Consider the following 25019-nt stretch of genomic DNA (forward strand, 5'->3'; position numbering starts at 1 on the left):
CCTTTATTAGAGATCCTGCTTTTGCTATTCTCTAACCAGATAGTACAGTCTTTGCCTTGGTGGACTTACTTATGTGTACTTGCAACCAGACCTAAAATTTCATGGGTTAATTCTTTTTGAGTACTACGACGACATCCAGGATTGAACTCCTATCATGCTGCCACAGTTTCTCTTCTATCTGATCTTTTGCATTACCCCATTCTCTCTCCAACACTCAAATTTCTTTTGCAAATAATTTTTTTTAAACTTTATTGAAAATGTATACACAATATTCATTGCCTTTTTAGTCACCAAGTCGCTACCCCATTCTCACTGCATGATGTTTCCACTTGTTCTTTCTGCAGTCTCTTCCTGTTGATGCTAAAAAGCTCTTTGCTATTTCATTTCTCAACTTTGGAAGGCTAATTCAGCTCACCTTTGGTCAGTTTCCTCTTCATTCTTATTATTTCTCAAGATGCAAGAGCCATGAACTAAACGGTTTTAATTTTTTTCTTCAGTCTCATCTGTAAGTCTCTCCTTCTGCAACTCCAACAGCCTGTGAGGAATTCACAGCAGTAGCAATGACAGCACCAGCACTGGCACCAACTATGATGTGAAATGGATGTTCTGCTTCTGGATGTTTTCACTCTGTCTGCACCACCTTCCCTTAAAAGGCTTCAACTGCATATCGTGCAAGGAGCAGAACTAAAACAACAGTAAGCCCCCTTATATGGTCAAGTATTACAATGTTACTCCTTCCCAGTCTTTAATTTATTAAGCAAAGAGCAATGGAATGCTAAGCCCCTGCACACAACACAGATAACCAGGACATATCACTAAGATAAGATGTAAACTGCCATGGCTGGCAGAGGCTGTCAGGAGCACAAGGCAGAAGAAAAACAGTAGAAAACAAGTTCCTTTTCCTTCTGCTTTCTAGTATGCTACATCTCACGGAGAAAGATCATAGAAACAGAAATCAATAAACAAAAAGCATCTGAAGACACTTCAGCTAAAAAGGATCTAAAAACATTTGGGTTTTTTGGTTTTGCTTCCTCCCCACCCCTGCAAAGCTTTAACTCTAAAATGCTTCTGCAGGTGGACTAAAGGTACACTGAATCAAGCTCTGATGTTCAGGGGTAGTTTGTGTCTTGAAAACTGGTAACTTCAGGTGGATGTTTTTTGCTGACGATAGTTCTGAGGATGGTTATGGTTTGCTAATAACTGCAGAAATCATCTTCTTGTTAAATTCTATTCAGGACAATTTGAATTCCCTTTCTATCACTGGAGCCTCTTGGCACTCATGCAGTATAACTGCAGTGCCAACTGTTAGAATATTCTCTCCTGCCTCTCAGTCTCACATTGGCCTTTCCCTGTGTTCGAAATCTTTCAAGAGTAAAAACTAAAAATTATCCCAGCAGAAAGGCAAAGTCCTATCAGCACATCCTACCCTGCTCATGCCTTGTAACGCAGAGCAACCATCCACACTAGAAACTTATTTGAGCTACATGGAACACACTCATGTTCAGCACAATCACCACTATATTCCAAGGACATGAACTATTGTGTGGAAGGTCAGCCCTCTGGCTTTAAATTCCTAAAACAAATTAATTTAAAACTTACTATCTCCCTTTGGGTCCTTCAGGTTCATTGGACTTTTTCTGTCTCCTGTAGGAGCAGACTTGAAAAGGCTTGCACCATCACAAGGACAGTCAAAACAATCATCATGGAACTTGGGCTCCCAAACATACACACAGTGGGGCCCTGCAGTTATTTACACTCCTTGTTGCCACCTATAGGCCATGGTGCAAAGACACAGCTCAAGTGTTTCATACTATCAAGTTTTCCTGCACGCAGACTCTGTAATACCTCAGTCAAATGTTACAAGCACCTTGTGCAACATACCGAAAAGACGGCATTTTTTAAAGTACTTGAGACACTTTACAAAATAATGGTAAATTAATTTATGTCCCAATCCCAACAGGCAACTTTCTGATTCAATCCCAGCGGGTAAAAGTAAATTCACATGCCTAACTTCATAGCCAGCTACAGAGCCGGGGAGCACTGCAGAACCAAAATGCATTTGTAAGTAGGCCAACAGCTGCAGCACAGCTCTGCTTCAAATCTCTGAGCAAGGGCTGCAGAATGCCTCTGCCTCTTCCCTGCTCTTCAGGGAGTAAGCGCTCAAAGTAAAAATAGCCAGCGCAGCTCCTTGCTGAGTCTGCCTTTGCCTTCAAAACTAACATGATAATCCTGTCCACTATGGGCAAGAGGTGCAAGGATACTTTTTGTGGACACTGGACTTTAGCCTAGTCTCCCTAATTTGCTGTGGAGTGAACTGTCACTGATGCAGAATTCACTGGTGAATGGGGACAGTAAATGCACCTTTAACAAATACACGAAGCAGATGGCATGCCAAGATGGAATTTTTCACCCCATATTTGCAAGCGCTGCAAGTAGGTTATTGTCATAGTGATCAAGATACAAAATTACTGCCAATGTTAAAACTATCAGTAGCATGCAAGTTACATCTGTATTATCACAGTAAGATTGTTACCATCCCCAATTTGTGGGCTCTATAAGGCATGAAAGAACCTTTTCCTGACAAGTTAAATCACTTCTTAGAAGTTGCACTGGAGGAGACCTCATACACAGGCTTAGGTGTTAAGGCCTTGAGTACAGCTTTGGCTTATAAGTTCCTCTCTGAAGTCTGGATAACACAGAGTCCTAGCAATGAGATTCCATGGGAGAAAAAAGTTCTCTGAAGAGCTAAGTGCTTCATTCAATTTAATTGAAATTTGTGTGTATGGAAACTAAGAATTTTCCTTCTTTTCAAGGAAACACAGCATTAAAGAAATCCCACCATGACAAACTGGACTTTATCAGAAGCCTCTCCTTCAGACAGTAAACTGGCCAATGAGCCTACAACATCTGTTTCTGCTCAGCCAGACTATCATGGTACGAACAGTGCTGTCAGCATGAAAGCACTGTAACTCAGACTACAAAACACACAATTCTTTGCAGTCTCCAGAAAAAAAACATGAAATCCCCTCTGTCAGCTTTTAAAAAAATCTCAGTGTTTTGACAGATTTTAGCATGGAGCAGATGTTCAGAAAAGAATCAGAAATGGACACAACTGCTAGATGCTAGACTCTTGCACAATAATAAAAAAATTAAATTCAATAAATACTGAGTGGGTGGTGTCTGCTATGAGTAGAGCTACTAAGAAGCACTTTCTTGAAATTGTTCTTAACACGGGAATTAACCTGTAATAAAAACATTAGTAGGTCAAGAGAAAAAAATTCTTCCTGCCTTTTTTTAAAAGAAAAGTTAATTTAATTATAATGAGAAACTTAATTCCAGAAGATGTGTTTGTGCTCTTATTACAGGCAGTGGAACCAGGTCTTATGTGAACTCACATCTAACTGCTAGAAATGATTCTGTTACTTTTTACTAGGAATTAGTTGAGTGTAAAATTCTGTTTCCAAACTATTAGTAATTTTACCCTTTTGAACACCTCACATGGCCAACAGTTGTCCTCACTTTCTCTCCCGTTGAATGATACAAGTCAGAATGAATCCACTGTGTTTAAAACTAACGCAGACTGTCAACCTGTATGCCTGTATCTGGACTGAGTTTGCTAAAAGCCAGAGTTTATTCTAAGTACAATATTTATACTAGTGTCCTTTTCTGCTGTGTGTAAGGGAAAACACAGACATCATGGGATGAGAAGGGACAAGTCTGCAGCATTCCTCAGGTGCAGCTCCACAAAATTCATAGCCCAAATTTTTGTGTGAAGAGAGGACTAGAGTGATATAAGTCCTGCTGGACACTCACCAACCATAAGCAGCTCTGAAGGTGCAAATGACTGTAAAACATGCACCATATTGTGCGAATAAGCACGGTTCAGGGATCTATAACCTCATGGCGAAGAAGCTCTCTGTTAAGCAGGAAGCCATCTGGTCCCATCAGTGTGGCACTGTGCCCCCGTTGGTTGGTCTCCTTCACAGGCTGGGTTTGGTGCTTTGCTAGCACAAACACACAGGCAGCGGGACTCTAGATAGTATCTCTTCACTGCTCTGTATTATACCATGTAAACATATGGGCTCATCCAGGCTTCTGGGAAAAACACTGCACTGTGTGAAGTAAGCACGATTCAGGCTCTGCTGAATTACTGCACTTGTATTTTCCTCAGATGAAGCAGCGTTCAGAGCGTTCACAAGCTCTACACAATTTCAAACTACAGTACTGTCTGTGGACATGCAACCCAGCCTTCTGAGTTGTGTTCCTCCTACCCCTTCCACTGCCATGTCTTCTGATGTCTTTTCAGCCCTGCTCCAGCATGCCACCCACACTGAGATCTATGAAGAGAAGCAACCTAGGAGGTTCGTGCTAGGCAATGCTGACTCAGTCACAGCACATCTTCAATTTCTCCTTTACAGGACGACAAGTGTTTTATACAAGGGCTCAGTGCCCAAAAGTAATGAGGATAGTAGATAATAAAACAGGGGGAAAGACAAAACATTGAAGTCACGGAAAAACTAGCACTTTTGTGCAAAATTTCTTTTTTCTATATTTCACATTGATTTTTTTCAAATAAACATTTACAAAAGGCTTTCATATTTTCATTCAGATCTCTGGGGGTCTCATGAGTCCAAAAGTTAAGTGTGCTTAAGTATTTTGCTGAACTGGTGCCAAAAGGCAGAAGTTAACTATTTTGCTTTATTGAGTATTAAGCACCCATTACAAAGCAAGACTAGTTATGTGTACTGTAAGACCTGTTTCCAAGAAATCTGCTAACAAATCCAGCACCTAGCAGACAGAAATACTGCTCCTTATGAAGAGAAAAAAAAATTATGCCAAGGTGGATAGGTCTGTGTAAATAAAGATAAGTTGGAAGGTTTATTGTTTTAAAGGGAGGGAAGAAGTAATTTCAAAGTGCAAAAATGGATGTGTTCATTCTCTTGTTTCTGATTTCTCCTCATTGTGTGCAGTTATATAGAAAAACAGGATGCTGCAGACATACCCTATAAAGAAGCCCAATGATTCTTTAGTGTAACTAAAGTCATCTGAGAAGCTTGTCTGTGCTGAGACTATAAACTGCATGTGTTCCTCCTGCCTAGCCCCTGCAGACCCCTCCTTTGCCTTTAACCAGAAGTACCAATATGAAAATTCTGCCTTTTATATGATTTTATTTAACCTTGTGCTCAAGGCCCATCAAACAGATTAGCTTGACCAGGTATCAGTCATCACTAACAAACAAACTGTAGCTGAGACAGACTCCAAAGTTCACAGGAGGAAGGCCAGTTTGTCAGATCAACATGGGGGAAGAAAGCCTTCTAGAATAAACAGTTACTGAATGTTAAGAAGTTATTTTTCTCCTCTGAGTCTCTGCCCATATGGATTCAACTCACTTATGGTGACTTTCTAGCAGTCTCCCAAGTCACAGGGTGATGTTTAAAAGAACCTAAAGATAGCTGGTTAAATAAGGAGCACGTAAAACAGGACTCCTTAAATTGGGGCATGAGTAAAAGGCACAGGAGGAACTCAGTAGACTCCTTGCCCATTTTATCTTAGGTACAGGAATACTCTTAGGCATGCTAAAGCATTGCCAAGACTCTCATCCATTCATTAGTAACTAGCTTTTAGTATGCTGAATGATCCATTTGGAGAATTTCCAAAAAGATATTGCCAGGCTTTCCACAACTCTTTCCAGTGAAACAAAGAATTGACTTATCTGGTACAAATAACAAAATGCTCTGAAAACATGACATGTGGAGCTTGATCCACCCTGCATTTGATGGTGGCTGTAAGGATAGAAAAGGAAGGGTCTGATGGGTTAGGTTAAGCTGCAGTTAAATATCATTATGGTAAACTCAGCAGGACATTCTACAAATATTTCATTCTAGTGAGTTATAAGAACTTAAGTTCACTCTTTAATTATGCTGGCTGAGTGATACCCACCACAAAGACAATTTTTGCAAAGGAGCAAAGTCAGATTTAAACTGGACAAGGAGCATGCAGCTCACAGACTGGTAACAATGTCAGTAAGATCCTAGAACGGGCAAAAGCAAGCATGAATCAGGCCTCTTAAGCATTTCTAAACAATGGGACAAAGAGCAAAACAAACCTTGCTTGTACAGACTTTTGACAAAAGGAAACTAAGAGAGCTTTAGGTGTACCCAATGGGGAGCTGATTTATTTGAACAAGAGGAAGTAGTCTTACAGATCTATCAGCTCACAGTAGGCCTCCTGAGAACATACAGACTGGTATGATTTTAGACCACAATTTCTTGTGCTTCTGAAGAACTACCTAACCAAGATTCAGGTAATTAGGAGGGGTGTACAATTAGCTCTTCATTCTGGGAAACTCAAGAACCAAGAACTGGTGTGGACCAGTGCATGAGGGCTGACAACCAATGCTGTCTGGCCCACAAAGGATCTATCTTTATGATCACATCATGCCCAGTCTTCCCTAAGAAATCAGTCTTCACATGGGAAGAAAGATACTGAGAAAAATATGACACTGGGTGACTGCAGAGGTAAAACAATCCAGCAGACTACCCCAGCAGTGAGTGATCAGCCAGTCAGAACCAGCTGCTGAAGAACTTAATTCTCCAATTTACAAATAGATCTATGACTAAGCTAATTTCCTAACATAACCCAGCAGTAAGTGTATGGAGACATTTGCTATATCTATACTATTTCTCTCTGGAATCACAGAAAGATTCTGCAGGCCAGTCAAACCACCCATAATGCCTGCACGTTGACACTAAGGAGGCTCTCTAGCATACTACAGGAAACTCATAGCATGCTGTGAGTCTACCCATCAGAGGAACAATAAAAGGTATTGTGGAAACAGAGATAGGTAGTGGCACCTTTAGCATGCCATCTGGGACTCTATCCACAGAGAGAGTTCTGTCAGTCTTGGGCAGGGGGGAAAAGTGATGAAAACATGAAAATTCTCACTGGTCTCCCAGCCACATCAGCTAGGGTAAAAAATTATTTATGCATTACAGTCGCAAACTATATATATGGGAAGTTACTCTTGTTCCCTTTCATATAAATAACACACACACCCCCCATGTATAATATGCAAGTTCATGAAAATGCCATCACTGCCTTTGAACTGTATGTTTCCAGGAACCCGAACTTACGAGTTTGAAAAGTTCTAACAAAAAGTATTACAGTAACTAATGTTGTTTTCAACTGTTTCTCTTGGTTACAAATGTTTTGGAAAGCTTTGCACAAGATGCAGTCTGTGTAACTCTTTCTTATTATGGGGTTGTTTTCTTCAGCGTGTGGGATGCTAACAGGTGTACTCATCATGATGTTCCACACCAAATGCTGTTCTCATGTTGCTTTAGTCATCAGTTCGAGATTCAAATCCAAAATGCATAACTTCGCACCCTCTTTTGTAAATGTTTCAAGAGTCAACTCCCAAAGGAAGTATAACCTTCAGGACAGAGTGCCTGTGACTCCCTGCCTTGTGAAAACATCATTGTCCCCTTCACACAAGCTCTAATAGAACGACTAGAAACAGCTGTTAACACATACAGTATCTAGATATGGCAGCACTAAAAGTAAGGATAAAGCAAGAGACAAGAGCTGCTTTGCTAAAGACAACTAGCAAACACAAGCGTTTCTATGAGTATACAATGAGGGAGAGATGTGCTTTGGCAGCAACATATCCCAACAGAATTTTGTCTTTCACATAATAAAATCAGTTGGCACAGTGCTCAGAGTCCCTGTGAGGTGAAATTAGAATCACAGAATCATAGAATATCTCAAGCTGGAAGGGACCCATAAGGATCATAGAGGCCAACTCCCTGCTCCTCGCAGGACTACCTAAAACTAAACCATATGACTAAAAGCGTCGTCCAGACACTCCTTGAACTCTGACAGGCTTGGTGCCGTGACCACTTCCCTGGGGAGCCTGTTCCAGTGACAAATTGCACACATATGTACTGTAGATCCACACAGAATTGGAGGTTTGATTGCAGAGTTCATAGTACTAATGAAGAAAAGTCCAACCATCTGGCAAGCATGTGGCCATGCTCTCCAGATGTGCTGCAGTAATCCCTAAGGTTATTCATGCCCTTCCTGGCTGAGACACAAGAATCACTTTTCATTACTATTTCAGCTTTCATATGCCTACAGAATAAGTTAACTCCTCCTTGTCAGTAAATTAAAAGACGAAGGGAATGGATGTTGATCAGGTATGATGACTTCTAGCATTTTCAGTGAAATTCTACATAACAAAGATAATTCCTTTAAAGACGCCAAGCTTATTTTAGCCTCTGAATTCTGCCATGGCTCAGCAGCAGAAAGATTATGCCTTGTTCTAGGAAAGATACTGTACACTTTTTCTATGACTGCAGCTGACTGTATTAGACAGTCTGTGTCTGTCCCATTCCCAACAGCATGGGACTGTGACTGTGTAAGCCCTGGGAGCAAGGCAGGTTTTTTGACATATACATTCAGAAGAACCACTGTCACTGCTATGCTGTAGTATGCTGTGTTAATAGCCTGCCTTGTTACTGGCTTCCTGAATACAGCAGGCAGGAGGACAATCTTCTTAATGCATGGAAAGAACAGAAACAAACAAAAAGACCCAGGTTGTTTAAAGCAAGCCTGTCCCTGGAAAAGGAAATTCACCTACCAATATAAGACACACCTGAGCACAAAATTACACAAATGAATTTCACTAGTGGACTTTGTCCCATTAAGGATTTGGCAAAAACTTGCAACAATAAAATGTCAGAGGAGTCTGTAACACATGCATACTATGGGGAAAAAACACAAAGCTTGAACAAGGAACAACCAACACTCAAAGCTTCCACACCTCCCCGCCCTCAAAGAGGCACATTTTCTGTTCTAGCCTTGAGTCCTGCACAGTCACTGCTGCATACAAAACCTGTGAGTTTTCCACAATAATGACAGTCTATGAAGGCAAGGGGGAAAATGTTTCATAAATTCTCTTATTCTATAGAAACTGTCAGGGAGACTTTATTACACCAGAAAAGAGAAGAGATATAATAAATGGGGAAAAGGGAGAGGTATTCTCCTTACATCCTTCTGCAGATACTTACTGAGGTGAGCCTCAGTAATGTCATCACTAATGACTGGCAAGACCTGTAGTCTTTTACAGGAAATGCAATAATCCTATGAACTAAGCACAGGGAAAAAAAGATCCATTAACTTAGGAGTACATGGCCCCAAATCATTAGCCTTTTTAGGCTTATTACAATGAGGTCAGCTGGTTCAAAAGGCACTGTGCCTATGCTCATTGACAAAGATGCAAAACATATGTGAATATAACCACAACATGTGGTACAAAACTCCGTACTGACAGCAGTTCAAATTGGGGTTTCAGTACTCTGGAATGGTCTGAATAATAGAGAAACAATAGCTTTAGGTACATATCAGAAGTTACTGGTTGCTTCCACAGCCTCTTCTTCACCTCCCAAGTACTGTAATACTACATCCATCCTCTCACGCAGAGTCAGAAGGATAGCTCAGAAAATGATCAGGAAAAAACCAGTGCCATTTCTCCGGCTGGGTAATTCCTTGGTTTAGACGAAAATAAAAAAGTACATCATTTAAGGCAACATCAAGGTTTTCTATGCATCACCTTGCTGTTAACCACGCTAACTACAAGACTGCAAGAGCGCAGGCAGGCTCAACAGTCTTGGTAGCATAAGGACTTTCCAGCAAAGGTGTCTTCATAGGGCCACAGCATTATAAAATAATTCATTGGAAGTGACCATGGGAGGTCACTAGTCCAACCTCCTGAACAAAGCAGCGTCAGCTATGAGATAAGACGAGGCTGCTCATGGCTTTAGCCAGTTGAACATTGAACAACTTCCTTGTTTCAAATTATTATCGTTGCCTCTTGTACTCCCACCATGCATTGCTGTGAAGTGCCTGGCTCCATCTTCTTGACAGCCTCTCTGTAGGTACAGAGCGCTGCTGTTATGTCCCACTAAAGCCATCCTCCTCCAGGCTGAACAAACCCAGTTCCTCCGCCTCTTCTTGCACGGCCTGCGCTCCAGCTCCCATCTGTCTTGGTCATCTTATGCTGAACTCGCTCCAGTTTACTGATGTCTTTCCTGTAGGGGGGCATCCCCAAACCAGACACAGTATCTGGAAGCGGTTTCAGAAGTGCTAAGCAGAGAAAAATCACTTCCCTCACTCTTTGGGCCATGCTCTTATTCATACAGCCTGGGGTGCTGCTGGCCTTCTCCCGTTTCAGGACACACAGCTAGCCCTTGCCCAGCTCACTGCCCACCAGGGTCCTGATCTGTCTCTGCTGAGCTGCTCCTCAGCCCCTCTGTCCCCAGCCTGCATCACTGTAGGGCTCTGCCTTTTTAGGGGCAGGATTCACAGTTTGTCCTCGCTGGATTTCATCAGGTCCTTGTCCATCCATTCCTCCCAGATGTCCAGGTTCCCCTGACGGTCAGCTCTGCCCTCCAGCATACCAACAGGTACCTCCCCAATTTGGTGTCATCTGCAAATGTGGTTAGAGTGCCCTCCAGCCCCTCCTCCAGACCACTGATAAAGATGTTAAACAGGACAGGTCACACAGAACAGACCCCTGCAATACCCCACTTTTTACCAGCTCATTAACCAATAGCCCTTGAGCCTGACCACCAAACCAGATTTATATCTAGTTGTCCACCCATCCAAATCATAAATTCCTGAGTTGGATACAAGAATAATGTGGGGCACATTGTCAAAAGCCTTGGTAAAATGGAAGTAAATTACATCTGCTGCCCTAACCTCATCAACTGATTCAATCGATCTACCACCCAGGCAATCAGGTTGGCTAGATATGATTTATTCTATTAGCTCCCTAATGATGCCATTTAGATTCAGATTTCCTTCCTTACACTAGTTCTGCTTTTTCTATCTTGCAAACTGTTCTGTAGAGAGTGAGAATTAGTAAGTGCTCTGTGTGGTTGGGATACTTGGCTGGGAAGGAAAAGGAAGAAAGCAGTTTCACAACTTTGGGATAGTGTTCATAGAAATGGAGAAAATTAAAAAGGAAGAAGAAACTGTAATATGCCACAGAAATAGACTGTTACTACAGAATCGCAGACTGGTTCAGATTGGAAAGATCTTAGGCCTCTTTCATTTCCCCACAAAAGGAAACAGAAGACAATGTTTGTTCTCCTCCAAAATTAATCTGACAATTCAAGTGACTATGACTTAAAGTAAGATCTGCTCTAACAGGACTCTCAAATTTCTTCAAATAATGTTAAGTACCCTGGCTCTGTCACAGTCTTGCAGAGATCTTCTTCAAAACACCCAGAATGTAAAGAACAATTTCCTGTCTTCTTAATTTGTAAACAATCTAAGTAATTTAGCAGAAGATTATACTTTAATACACATAAGAAGTAGAATTTTAAACACATCGTTTTGAAATTCTGTGCCAGAAAAGTTTTCTTTGAAATGAGCAGGAAGCCTTCTCCATGAGGGTCACCCATTTACAGAAAATCCTTTGCTGGGAGAGGTTGCTCTTGGGCTGACACCAGCTGTGCTGTCCCGCACAGGCAAAACATATTCAGACACGCTAATCCACGTGGGAGCCTTTCTAGGTTGAAGCATAAAATAAGACTGTGTAAGCCCTTGAAAGAAAATGGGCCTTTATTTTAAACTTTCTTCTAGTAGTCAAAAAGTCTTTTGTAACTGACTTGCTGTAGACTTCCTCAGATTGTTTTAATTAAAATGCTTTTGGACTTTTTTATCAGGACATTTGTAGGAACTCCTGTTGTTTATTCATAGCTGTATACTTTTGAGATATAAGACAGACACAGCACTAAGAAAACTGTGGACTTTCTGCTACCCAACATCTGTCTATTGCACAGTGCAAAGCCTGCTCAGAATGGTTTGCAAAAAGTTTATTTTTCTCAGGTAGTTTTTCACATGAGGCATATTAAGCCCAGACAAAAGTCTGTTTGTTTGTGAGAACTGCAAATAAACATATTTCTTGACAAGAGTGAATCAAGTTCACAGAATATATTTATGTTCCACCAAGCACCAAATCTTGCCTTCTCTAACTTCTGTGGACAAACTGACCTCATTTACAGCCAAAGCTTAAGCTGGAAACAGAGCACTGCATAGTTTTCAACTCATCTTTTCCTTTTAAATGAAGAGAGCTTTCAATACACCTTTCTGTACTCAGTACTGAAAGTTGCACATTGCACAACCAATGAACCTGCTCATTTTAGGCTAAGTAGCTACAGCTGTCCGCTGCAGGCACAGGCCAGAATGCAACTAACTGAGAATAAGAGTTGTATGTCATGTAAGGCTGCTCTGATGTCTTTCCGGTAAGGGGGGATCCCCAAACCAGACACAGTGTCTGGAAGTGGTTTCACAAGTGCTGAGCAGAGAATAATCACTTCCCTCACTCTTCAGGCCATGCTCTTATTCATACAGCCTGCCACTGTTAATAGGGATCTGTTGCCTTCAGGCTCAGAATTCACCAGCGAATCCCTCTCAAACCCAAAAACTGTGTTGTGTGCCAAGTAAAAGGAAGTAAGCCACAGGACTGCCTAGCCTCTCTTGCCATTCATTCATAAAGAACACAGATTTTTCCACTGATATTTCACAGGACACTGACATGTTTGCTGTCCTTTTCTTCACAAGCAATGAAATGCAGCCACTGAAGAACACAAGATGCAGTATCAATTGATTCTCTCCTGGGAAGTTCAAAAGTATGCAATACATAGAGAGAGGTTCATTCTCATCTTTGGCTGAGAAAGTATCTGAAAGCTGACTGCTGTTGTTCTGAAAGGAGTTAAGAATAAACACGTATCCCATATACATCCAAAATGTGGCCTGCCGTGACCACAGTGGGCAGCATGTTTTCATCAGTGCAGGCTAGGATAATGAAACACTGGATAGCCAAGAATACAGTGGGCTTGCAACAGTCAAATATACCATGCTATACTAAAGCATACCAAATCCAGCATCAAAGAAAACACAAAGACAACAAAGACAGCTCCTTAAAGATATCCTTGAAAATATTTGCACTGATAAATCACCTCCACTGCTTAAAAGCTATTCAGGGATGAAAAGATAACAGCTAGATTACAAGCACGTTGTAGAAATAAAACTGAGAGGCACAGCTAATGAAAGGACATCAGTGTCTTGTAATGACAGTTGCTTTTTCTCCACAAATCTTTTCAAACATGTCATACCTGTGTAAATAAAACATTTAGCTGCGTAATATATTTGAAAGCCGATACAGAAAAACTACTATTCTTTACTACATACACAATATACAGTTATTTTTAATATCGCAATGTTATCTAAAAAGTTACAAATTCTGAACAGATTTCCCATCATGGTGCTCAACAACTTTGATTACACTTCAAACATGTTAAATTGTATTCATGAAGGTTGTATGCCGTTGTCCTTCTGCAGCATTCCAGAAATAGAACTTGTCCTTCTGCTCCATCTAATTTAAAACCTGCTTGTACGTGACATAGACTCAGTTTGACAGAGGTGTCTTAAAAAATTCACAGCAAGCCTATTCCAGATAAGAGAAAGTGAGACTGACTTATCCTACTGAAGGAAGATAAAAAGAGTGAGGTCACGACTGGCATAACTTGAACAAATCACAGTCACAGAGTGAATGCAGTATCAACCATGTAGAAAGATGTATTTATAACTTGGAGAAGTCTTTATGTTGGAATAATCCCTTAAAACGCAACAGTAAAGGACATCCACACAGAAAAAGAAATACACTGCACCTATCCTGCTTCTGGCACAAACTTCTTCATTAAAACAGATGATCAACAATACAGAAGAAAAGCCGATAGTTGCAAATAAACAATAAGCTACAGATTCACAAGAAAAGACAGACAAAAAAATCCACGCAGAATTTGTAAATGAAGAATTCCAGGAAATAATGACAAAGGTACAAGTGGAATGTGGTGTGCTGTTCTCCATGGCCAGAGGTGTATGTTTCTCTAACTGCTACTGCTTGTTAAATAGTGATAAAAGGCTCTGTCCATTAGTTCATCCAAAAACTTTTTTCAGTGTTTACAGAGGAAAGGCTAAGCTTTACAGGAAGAAGCAGCAGAAGCACTTACACTGGACAATACACCCCTCAACAAAAACATAGGAAGGGTCCAGTGCTTCAAAAGGAAAGAAGGTCTCCTTGAGCCTGCATTCGCTGGTTGAGACCTGGGTTTAGAACACTGACTCCCAACAGCACTGTCCTTGCCGGTACCAGGCCCTGCGAACCACTTCCAGAGGAACAGTCAGCCTTTCTTTCTTCACCTTCTCATCAGTCTATATCAATTTTTGTGCATCGTTTGACTTTGACATAACACAGTACGCACTAGCCCATTATTCAAGCTTCATTATGCCCTTGTGCTTTCCTTCTATTATAACTGTGTTTTAAATGACCAAGAGAAATGTTCATTATTAGTTAGTGGAGATAATTTGCTTCTCTAGTGCTTCCAGCTAGGAGTGAGAGACAAAAGCAAACTGATGTAAGCTGCAAATGAAGACAGGACCTCTTATTGGGCAATTCCTACCAAACAGCCAACTCTTTCTTTGTTTCCTAATTCTCACAACGAGGTAAAAAATCCTGGAGCAGTGTTACTCCTCTCTAAGCAGTAAGAGAGAGCAACCCACCTGACAATAATGAGTAAGGAGAAATCCAGCCTTTGCCATAACTGGGCAAACTTGGCCAAGTAGCTGGGCAAAATAACTTTAAGAAGACAGTTAGTTGAATTAATATTTTTCATCCTGTCTTGGTGTCATTCATTGCTGTTTATAATGTTTGGGGCTCCTGTCCTAAAGAAATGAGCATACAGAGCCATTTAAGCAAAGCTTCCAAGTTGGAACCCACTCTAAACCATCACGGTGAATTTAAGACTTTCTTGCTACCAGTCAGCCACCTTCCTGCACCCAACACAGCTTGTTTAGAGCTCGTAACATCTCTGCCATTCACTGCATGAAGACATTTCTTTAAACAAGTCACAACAGTCACTGTCACTGCAGGCTCCCTTAAAACGTGCCTCTAGCTGACCAGACAGTAAATGGACCATCAGCAGACAGAACACTGATGTGTCAAAGTTACATTAGAAGACAGACTACCAGATGTAAAGTGGCAGCGTTCTGCATGGTAAGGTGCTTAGCTTTGCTCAGGGTCAGTATAATCACAGCACCTACATGCTGTTGAAATGACCTGGCTGTAGAAACAAGGTATTAGATAATGCTAGCCACAGGAGTATTCTCTCAACAACCCTCTTTTCCCGTACCAACCTGACTGCTATTTTCCACACCCACCCAGATTCGTAATTCCTACAGAAACAATTTTTACTCACCCTTGTGATTCTCATTTTGTAGACCATTAGCTAACATCTCAGTACTTCATTTCCTTTCCTGTTACGCAGACATCAGATAAATCAGAATACAAGGATATGAAAAAAGAATAGTTTGTTGAACAGGATACATAGCTTTGCGTTCCCCGCAAGAAAAAGTACACCAACCTAAGGGTACATATTGCCAGAGAATTGAAGTCTGGAGACATACTGCCACAATCCTGTTTATGTTGGAGCATATTAAAGCAGATGTTTCCTGTCAAGTGTTACACTCTCCCTACAGTACATACTAGTATATTCCAGCAGTCACTTCAGGCAAACACATGTAAATGTTAAACATCTTGAGTGAATTGTCTTGTAATCCACTGCTCCATTGGTTAATGCAATATTCCTAAGCAACATTTAGAGTCCTCTGGATTATTGCTTCCTTCTGTCTGAGTTTAATAATGCACTGTGAAAAACTATTAAACAACACACCATCATGCACACAAGTGAAAAGGCATCAGATTTTCTAAATCCTTTCTTTCAAGTACTATGTATGTTTTGGGGTTTTTTTATAGCTAAGGAAAAGCTCTAGTACAATGATTTAGGCTAACCTGTGGCCACACAATATGGGTGCACCATAAGAAGAGGAGGTTTTCATTTGCTCTCTAGCATAGACTTCAGGACAGAGGCCCATGACCTCAAAAGACAGTAGCCAAGCGGACAGGAATTGATCCCTCACATGAGAGCTACTCGTATTACTAAGGTCCAGAAACAGGCCAAAAGAGGCAGTTGGGTACACTACACTAAGAAGACTAATTTTGTAGACCAGATCAAAGTACACCTTTTAGACAATAGCGGGGCTCTGGCAACCAAAGAAGTGCTATCCCAGAGACGCAGTGACGACACCATCAAATACAATGAAGTATTTCTAGCAGAATTCATCCTTCTCATGAAAAAAAACAAGGCATGTTAACATACAGGATCCTTTTGGCCATCATTATCTCTGTTTCCCCACTCTAGTAACATCTGTTGGGAAAAGATTTCCAGGTGTTTTAATTTTTTACGGAGTAGTGACTATTATTAAATCCTAGTTAGATGTGCCTGAAGTTAGCATTTCCTAACTTCTTCAGGAAGACTAAGAAGTAGAATATGTTTCTTTTTTTTTTCCAGGCACTATTTCTGCTATCCTACTGCACCTACTACTACAAAAGTTGCCATGTCCTTTTTAATCGTCTTTATTTTAACACAGTTTGTCTGTTTCTCGTGTTAGAACAAGACACAGAAAATAAGAAATATCAGCACTCAACAGCACAGTAGAAACCTTTTTTTAAGTACTCTGTTTAAGTGTGCTTTCCCTCCCTTGTTAATAAAGTGTTGTTCTCATTCTTGTCCGTACTATTACATGATGTAGATAACAGTTGGCCTGAAAGCCATTTTCCTTTATTTATTTCTTCTAATTCACTAACAAAAAAGACTTTTCAAAGTATTTTTAAACAACCATTCCCATGGAACTGAATGGTACTGCACATGCAGTAAAGGCCAAATTATGACTAAGTCAAGCTGTCATACTTCAAGATTAAATCTAGCAAGGTAAGTGGGACATGTGTAAGAAACCCATGTAGACTGGTATGAATAAGAACAAAACTTACCACTTAATCTTTGTATATAAGAAGGTCTGCTATACATCTACTACCTCACATGGAATATATGCTAATTTGAATGCATGACAGTCTAGATATGAGAGAAATATTTAAGTATTTAAGGGATTTGTTTTAGATGTTGCACTGAGTGTACATGGCAGGGTTTGCCAGCGGGGGGCTGCAGGGGCAGCCTCTGTGAGGAGGGGCCGGGGCTGCCCCATGCCAGACACAGCCAGTACCAGTCAGCTCCAACAAACCCACCACAGGGCACAGCTGAGCCCAGCAGCCAAGCTGGTGGCCCCCCTGGGAAAACATACTTAAAAAGGGCAAAAAGCTGCCCAGCAGTGAGGACTGAGGAAGAAACAGCCCTGTGAACACTGAGGTCAGAGAAGAGGGAAGGGAAGAAGGAAGAGCTGCGCCAGGTGCTGGAGGAGACATTACCCTGTGAAGCTTATGGAGAGAACCACGGCGAAGCACACGGATTATTTCCTGACAGGAAAAGCAGCTGGTGGAGACCCCACATTAGACCAAATTTTTTCCTCAAGGACTGCAGCCCCTGAGGAGAGCCCACACTGGAGTGGGGGAACAGTGTGAGGAAGAAGGAGCTGCAGAGGGGAGCTGTTAGGGACTGACCCCAAGCACATTCGCCATACCCCTGCGCCGCTTAGGGTGGAGGAGATAGAGGAATGGTGAAGTTGAGCCTTGGGAAAAAGGACTGGGGGGAATGTGTTGGTTCAATTTGTGGGTTTTCTGTTTCTCACCATCCAAATCTATTTTAATTGGCAATAAATTTAATTTTTCTAAGTCGAGTCTTTTGCCCATGCCAGTAATTGGCAAGTGATCTCCCTGTCTTTATCTCAACCAATAAGCTTTATCATCCTATCTCTTTCCCCTGTCCTGTTGAGGAGGGGCAGTGAGAGAGTGGTTGGGTGGGCATCTGGCAGCCAGCCAACCAGGCAAGGTCAACTTACCATAAATATCTGGATATGTATTTTGATATCTATTTTAGAAGCTTCTAACAAAATCTTTAGCATTGGTATAACTACAAATAGTTAAGAGTTGCAAAGAAAGCAAAAGCCAAGCAGTTTTCTGAAGTTATGCAAACAGGGTAGATTACAGCTCATATCAGATGACAATCGGTAATATTACACTCAAAACTCCTTACTTATTTCACTAAAATCACTACTTGGAAGTTCATTAGGATTTATTTCATTAAGTCCCTTTTGACCAATACCCACAAGCTTTCACTGTCAGATGTTTCACTCACTGTAACAATTCATACTTTCTACTATACCTAGCAGTATGTAATACAAAAGTCTTCTTCCAAAGACAAGAGGGAGGTGAGGGATGAGTGGAATTCTTAAGAAAAGGACACCTACCCTCAGTAGAAGAGGAACACATTGGTGAACACTTAAACAAACTAGACATACACAAGTCCATGAGGTCTCAGGTGCTGAGAGTCATTTCAAGGCCACTCTCTGTTTTCTTCAAAAAGGTTGTGGAAATTGAGAGACCCTTCTGAAGACAGCAGCAAGCAAATAGCACTCCTATCTTCAAGGGTGGCAAGAAAGAACATCTAGAGAACTATAAACCAGTCAATCTCACCTTAATCCCTGGGAAGGTGATGGAGCAACTAATCTGGAAATCATTTCCAAACTCATGGAGGACAAGAAGGTCCTCCATGAGTAGTCAGCATGGTTTTATGAAGAGGAAATCATCACTGTCCAACCTGATAGTCTTCTGCAATGAGGTGACTGGCTCAGAGAATAAGGAGAGAGCAGTGGATATTGCCTATCTCAACTTCAGCAAGGCTTTCAACTCTCCCTCCCATTACATCCTCACAGACAAAATGATGAAACATAGAACAGATAAAGTCAACAGTGAGGTGGATTGAAAAGTGGCTGAATTCCAAGGCTCAAATGTGCACAAAATCCAGCTGGAGGCCAGTCACCAGGGGTGCCCCCCATAGGTCAGTACTGTGGCCAATACTATTTAGCATCTTCATTAATGACCTGGATGATAAGGCAGAGTGCACTGTTAGCAAGTTTACAGATGGTACAACACTGGAAGTAGTAATATACCAGAAGATTGTGCTGCCATTCAGACAGATGTCAACAGGCTGGAGAAACTGGCAAACAGGAACCTCATGAAAGTCAATACAAGGCAATGCCGCCAGGCTCTGCACATGGGAAGGAATAATCCCTGGCACCAGTACTTACTGAGCGCCAAACAGCTGGATAGCAGTTCCTCAGAAAAGGACCTGAGGTCCTGGTGGACCATGAGTTGACCATAAACCAGCAATAAGCCCTTATGGCAAAACAAGCCAACACCCTGGGTAGCATTAGAAGACCATTGCCAGCAGGTGGAGGGAATTGAGCTTTCCTCACTACTCAGCACTAGAGAGGCAAAATCTAGGGTCCTGAGTCCAGTTCTGGGCCTACTGGAGCAGTTCCGGAAAAGGGCCAAAAAGTTGACTATGGGATTGGAGCATCTGTCATACTAGGAGAGGCTGAGAGAGATGGGATTGCTAAGCCTCAAAGAGAGAAGGTTCAAGGGGAAAATCTTGTCAATGTGCATAAATACCTAATGCGGGGTGGGGGGAGTAATGAAGACAGAGCCAGACTCTTCTAACAGTGCCCAGTAACAGGACAAGACACAACAGGCACAAACTGAAAATCAGGAAATTTTGTCTCTACTTATGAAAAAATTTTTCTACTCTGAGAGTGGTGAAACACTGGCACAGGTTGCCCAGAAAGACTGTAGCGTCTCCATCCTTGGAGATACTCAAAATCCAAGTGGGCATGGCTCTTAGCAACCCACTCTAGTTGACCCTGGTTTGAACCATTGGCCTAGATGACGTCCAGGCATCCTTTCCAGCCTCCACTATTCTGTGATTATTTCCTTCTTTTCTGCCAGAATTAATAGTCACGGTACAGTTTTTAAATTAATTTTCAATGTTTTCTTTCCAGTGCATGACCTTGAAGCATGAGCTTTATAGGCAGATATACTAAAGGGTTCTGTGACAGTTGTCCCTGGAGCACATAAGACTAGTCCATTAGAAACTAATAAAAGGGATCAAGAAACCAAAAAAGCAATAGATTTAAAGCATACACTAGTAAGCAGTAACCTGAAACCTACTGCAGGACTTCAGCAAGCAGTGTTATCCATTCTTTCTGAATGTTCTACTCAAGAGCACAAAATATTTTCCTTATTGATTTTATTACATTGGAGGTGAGACATACAGCAGCAAACACAGAGAGGATGCTGTCCCTTGCACTAAGCAACATGGTGTCTGGTATCAGACATCACACTTTGGAAGAGAAAGGATTTTGCTTCCTATTGCAGAAGTACAGATTGAGGTTTTAGAATTTTAATACTAAACATTATATTGTTGTGCTAATTCTACATAGAATTACTCAATCTTTCTTCCTTCTTTTTGCCTCATTGTATTGGGAGTATTCTTGTCCTTCCAAAAGGTTTTGGGTTTTTTGTTTTTTTTTTTTCTCTTGCAAGTTGGTTAGTTAGTCCATGGGAATGGAATCATGAATGCCTTATGCATATTCTTTTACCCCAACTGTCCCACTGTAAGATTTCACTGACACTAGTGAAACTGTCCATTATGTTTATAGAATCATAGAATTGTTTAGGTTGGAAAAGACCTTTAAGATCATCCAGTCCAACCATTAACCTAACATTACCAAGTCCACCACTAAACCAATTAAGGGTAGAGTAGCAATTTCATGTTTCCTGGCTTGGTGGTTGGATTATTTTTAATGAAAGTAAAAACTAGGAATCATTAAGATTGGAAAGGATCTCTAAGATCATCAGTCCAAACCATCAACCCAACACCACCATGTCCACTAAACCATGTCACAAAGGGCCACATCTACACGTTTTTTGAACACTTCCAAGGATGGTGACTCCACCACCTCTCTGGACAGCCTGTTCCAATGCTTGACTACCCTTTCTGTGAAGAAATTTTTCCTAATATCCAATCTAAACCTCCCCTGGTGCAACTTAAGGCCATTTCCTCTTGTCCTATTGCTTGTTACTTGGGAAAAGAGACCAACACCCACCTTGCTACAACCTCCTTTCAGGTAGTTGTAGACAGCGATAAGGTCTCCCCTCAGCCTCCTCTTCTCTAGGCTAAACAACCCCAGTTTCCTCAGCGGCTCCTTGTAAGGCCTGTGCTCCAGACCCTTCACCAGCTTCGCTGCCCTTCTCTGGACATGCTCCAGCACCTCAATGTCCTTCTTGTATTGAGGGGCCCAAAACTGGACACAGTATTCCAGGTGCAGCCTCACCAGTGCCGAGCACAGGGGCACGATCACTTCCCTGCTGCTGCTGGCCACACTATTCCTCATACAAGCCAGGATGCTGTTGGCCTTCTCGGCCACCTGGGCACACTGCTGGCTCATGTTCAGCCGGCTGTCAATGAACACCCCCAGGTCCTTTTCGGCCAGGCAGCTTTCCAGCCACTCTTCCCCAAGCCTGTAGCATTGCATGGGGTTGTTGTGACCCAAGTGCAGGACCTGGCACTTGGCCTTGTTAAACCTCATACAGTTGGCCTCGGCCCATGGGTCCAGCCTGCCCAGATCCCTCTGCAGGGCCATCCTACCCTCCAGCAGATCGACACTCCTGCCCAACTTGGTGTCATCTGCAAACTTACTGAGGGCGCACTCAATTCCCTCATCCAGATCATTGATAAAGATATTAAATAAGCCTGGCACCAAAACAGAGCCCTGGGGAACACTGCTTGTGACCGGTTACCAACTGGACTTAATTCCATTCACCACAACTCTCTGGGCTCGGCCACCCAACCAGTTTTTTACCCAGCGAAGAGTATGCCCATCCAAGCCATGAGCCGCCAGCTTCCCAAGGAGAATGCTACGGGACACTGTGTCAAAGGCTTTGCTGAAGTCCAGGTAGATGACGTCCACAGCCTTTCTTTCATCCACCAGGCGGGTCACCAGGTCATAAAAGGAGATCAGGTTAGTCAAGCAGGACCTGCCTTTCATGAACCCATGCTGGCTGGGCCCAATGCCCTGGTTGGCCTGCACTTGCCTGTTGAGTTCACTCAATATGAACCGCTCCATAATCTTTCCCGGCACCGAGATCAGGCTGACAGGCCAGTAGTTCCCCAGATCCTCCTTCCTGCCCTTCTTGTAGATGGGCATCACACTGGCAAGCCTCCAGTCATCAGGGACCTCCCCTGTTAACCAGGACTGGTGATGGATGATGGAGAGTGGCTTGGCAAGCTCCTCTGCCAGCTCCCTCAGTACTCACGGGTGGATCCCAATCTGGCCCCATAGACTTGTGAGCATCCAGATGGAGTAGCAGCTCATTAACTGCTTCCTCCTGGATTATGGGGGCTCCATTCTGCTCCCCATCCCTGTCTTCCAGCTCAGGGGGCTGAAAACCCTGGCGATGACTGATCTGGCTATTAAAGACAGAGGCAAAAAAGGCATTAAGTACCTCAGCCTTCTCCTCATCCTTGGTGACAACGTTCCCTCCGACATCCAGCAAAGGATGGAGATTCTCCTTGGCTCTCTTTTTGTTGTTGACGTACTTGTAAAAACATTCTTTATTATCTCTTACAACAGTGGCCAGACTGAGTTCTAGCTGGGCTTTTGCTTTTCTAATTTCCTCTCTGCATGACCTAACAAGATCCCTGTACTCCTCCTGAGTTGCCTGCCCCTTCTTCCAAAGGTGGTAGACTCCCCTTTTTTCCCTAAGTCCCAGCAAAAGCTCCCTGTTCAGCCAGCCCAGTCGTCTTCCCCACCATTCATCTTACAGCACATGGGGACAGCCCGCTCCTGCACCCTTAAGACTTCTTTCTTGAATAAGGCCCAGCCTTCCTGGACTCCTTTGCCCTTCAGGACTGCCTCCCAAGGGACTTTCCCAACCAGTGTCCTGAACAGCCCAAAGTCTGCCCTCCAGAAATCTATCGTAACAGTTTTGCTGCCCCTCCTCCTTACGTCGCCAAGAATCAGAAACTCTATCATATCATGGTCGCTAAGCCCAAGACAGCCTCTGACCATAACACCTCCCATGAGTCCTTCTCTGTTTGCAAACAGCAAGTCAAGTGAGGCACCTCCTCTGGTAGGCTCACTTATAGACACATGAAATTGGAATTCAGTTCAACATATATATGTTTGAACATACATAGTTCAAACCTATACTGAGAATCAACCTCTCTGTTAGCCACTCCTTCAAGCAATATATTGCATTTCAGACAATGACATTCTATGATTTTACTGAAAAATACGTCTTATAGACAACTACCTTTCCTGGAAGTTCAGCAGTTTCTTACCGTTGACTTCACTGAGAATCCTTGAAGACACGATGGTTCAATAACTCATGCAGTGAACCTCTGAGAAAGGTGTTTATGATACCCCTTTTACTGTATTCCAATCCATGTAGCTAGCCAATACATAGGAAAAGTGACTTGCTGAAGATGAACTACTGCCTGTGAATTCAGGTCTAAGCTGGGCTCTTCAATGAGTGAGTTCAGCACTGGCACTCATAAGTTAAGGAGGTTATACAATTTTGGCCACCAAAGATGAGAATCTCTGGACAACATTATGGCATTTTGACAGAAAAATTAAAATTCAGGTATTTTGGGTTATCATGTGTGTAAATGAGTCACAAAACAAAAGTGACCAACTTTGAAAACATGTAACTTTTAAATCTTCAGGAAAACAAAGACAACCACAAAATGAAAGAAAAAAAAAATCTAGTGTCCTGGATACAGACTGCAAACTTCATAATAATAAATATTTGTAACAAAGGCTGAGAAAGTATTTACATCCTTCCATCATTATCATTTGCTCAGTTTTATTTAATAATCAGACTTAGCTCCACAGAACTAAATAAGGCAGTAAACACCATGAGACAATCTGTGCTCCAGAAGGTCAAGTAAACATTGTCAAGAACACAATTCAAATAGCCACAGTGTTATTGAAGGGTACTTCATTACATCCATTCTTTATGGCATATTTACCGAACTTTAAGAAAGACAGACAAACATATTTAAATCTCACTGTTTCTTCAAGTCTTACAGCAATGCAGATATCCTGGGTTTTATATCCAAAACAAACCTCTATTTATTTTATATAGTATTTCAATATAATGGTAGCTTTCAATGAGATTTTTGGATCTCTAAACAGTATAAACAAAATACAGCAAACCCTGACCTAACAGTATTTCCCTAAACTAGACCATCTACCTACAGGTAAGTAATATTCCCTTAAGACTTTGTCAAGCATTAGAAGAAGCTGCTAGCTCTGAATTCAGTAACTTTCAGAAATTTCCTCAATACGGAAGCACCCTAATATCCTTGCTTTTCAAAGAGGAATCAACCTTTTCACACAAGCTACATTTCACTTTTAAATTAGTTTCCTGATTAGACACAGGAGCAGCAGATCATTCTTGTGTTAGTAAAGCTATGCAACCAGATCAACACTGAGGCACAATTGACTCAGTGAATGCTCTTTCCACACAGAATATACAAGGCAATAATATCTAGCTTAATCATCTTATGCCACTATTTACAGAACATTTAGGCCTGCTAAATTCAGCTGCTAACACAGGACGCACATCCAGCAAATCTTTTAAGAGCAGATTAGACTTGTCAGAAATAACTTTAGGTATACTTTTAACCTGCCCTGAAACTGGGAATGGATTCTATGACTACCTGCAGTCCCTTCTGGGACATTTTATATCATAATAGATGATATATTTCAACAGCTTAAAATAAAAGGAGTTTTTTGTTTGGGTCTTTCTAATGCTTGTTTAGTACTGAATTAGTACTTACTCTGTTTTAAACTTCCATGACTTTCATAAGAAGGTCTGCTACATTAGGCTGTAAAACATTATTTGCTAAGAAAAAGAGTAAAGATATTTGGAAAAGGAATTACCAGTCAAGTGTTTGCACTCTCAAAAAGATTTAGCCTATTTATTTCTTTTCCAGGCTGCATTAAACTATTTTCAGGTAAAGGTTGGTAAAATTAGTGTAGGTAAGATCAAAACATCATCAAAACTAGTTAAAACAATAAAGCACATAAAGATTGTG

The 25019-nt window shown here is 41.7% G+C and overlaps 1 protein-coding gene across 1 annotated transcript in view; it reads right to left on the reverse strand.

The window, feature by feature from the left end:
- The window catches only part of PGM5 (phosphoglucomutase 5), a 75365-nt gene that overhangs the window by 32580 nt on the left and 17766 nt on the right, over window positions 1-25019 (reverse strand). The gene's annotated exons all lie outside the window — the stretch shown is intronic.

Source organism: Pelecanus crispus, chromosome Z (genome assembly GCF_030463565.1).
Source record: "Pelecanus crispus isolate bPelCri1 chromosome Z, bPelCri1.pri, whole genome shotgun sequence".
NCBI lineage: Eukaryota > Metazoa > Chordata > Aves > Pelecaniformes > Pelecanidae > Pelecanus > Pelecanus crispus.